The 1,188-nt window shown below is 44.5% G+C and overlaps 1 non-coding gene across 1 annotated transcript; it reads left to right on the forward strand.

The window, feature by feature from the left end:
• The first annotated feature begins 601 nt into the window (after positions 1–601).
• On the forward strand, positions 602–706 carry LOC145577151 (small nucleolar RNA R71). The gene has a single exon (XR_014098637.1). It is a non-coding gene; the product is annotated as a small nucleolar RNA R71 (small nucleolar RNA).
• Positions 707–1,188: the final 482 nt, after the last annotated feature.

Genomic DNA, 1,188 nt, shown 5'->3' on the forward strand with positions numbered 1-1,188 from the left:
TGGTTGTTGTATTGGTTGTTCCTTGGGTAGGTTCCTCTTGGGTTTTGGTTTTGAGATGGAGGTGGATTTTGGTATTGGGGGTTCGAATTGTAAGAGGGTTGAGCTTGTTGGCCCCATTGTTGAGGTTGAGATGCAAACCCGGGTGGTGGTTGTCTCCAAGCTACTCCACCACCGCCTCCTCTAAAACCATCTTTCCTTGTGTTGTATGCCGCTACATGCTCGGGGCTCAAACCTCCACAATAAGATGTATCATGGTTCGTTCCTCCACAATTTTGACAAGAGAAAGAGTTGACTTGAGAAGAGCTTGCTCCACCGCTTGAGCTTGCATTTACACTTGTGTTCAACTTTGAGAGCCCTTTTGTGAGTTGCTCAATTTGATGTTGCAATTGATCGACCTTCTCCAATTCATACATCCCACCTTTCTTCGGTGCACTCCTTCTCCTACCTCACCAAGAGTAGTTCTTTGCTACCTCCTCGATCGTTGCCTCCACTTGATTTTGGGGAATCTTGATCAATTGTCCACCCGCCCCCGCATTGAAGTTAGCTCTAGACATGGGCTCCAATCCATCGTAGAAAAACCTCATGAGCAAACTTTGATTGTATTCATGGTGAGGACACGCTTGTACCAACTCTTTGAACCTATCCCAAGCTTCATTAAGGCTCTCATCCGCTTCTTGTTCAAATGATGCAATCTTCCTTCTCATCTCGGCGGTCTTTTCCTCGGAAATGAACCTCTTCAAGAATGCCTTAACTACCTCCCTCCAAGATGTAAGTGAGTTAGGCTTCACTTGCTTCAACCACTTCTTTTCTCTACCCGAAAGAGATTGTCGAAATAGGTGCATCCGGATGTATTCTTGAAAAACTTGGTTGGTTTGAATCATGGCACATAGCTCAAGGAATCTATCAAGGTGCTCTATGGGGTCTTCACTTGTAGAACCCGAAAATTGCTCCGATTGAACCATTCTTGTATATTGGGGACGAATTGTGAAGTTAGTTTCTGTGACGGGTAACAAAATCCCTCCCGTGAGATCATAATCCTCCGGATTTCCGAACTCACGAAATAAAATATCATCCTCTTGTCCCGCCATTGATTCACTTTGCGAACTAGAAGAGTAAGAATCACTCCCACTATCAATTATAGCACCAAGTCCTCTTCCTTCTTCTTGAAAAACTCTACGGATTTGTCTT

Source organism: Chenopodium album, chromosome 13 (assembly GCF_948465745.1).
Source record: "Chenopodium album chromosome 13, dcCheAlbu1.1, whole genome shotgun sequence".
In the NCBI taxonomy this organism is placed as follows: Eukaryota; Viridiplantae; Streptophyta; class Magnoliopsida; order Caryophyllales; family Amaranthaceae; genus Chenopodium; species Chenopodium album.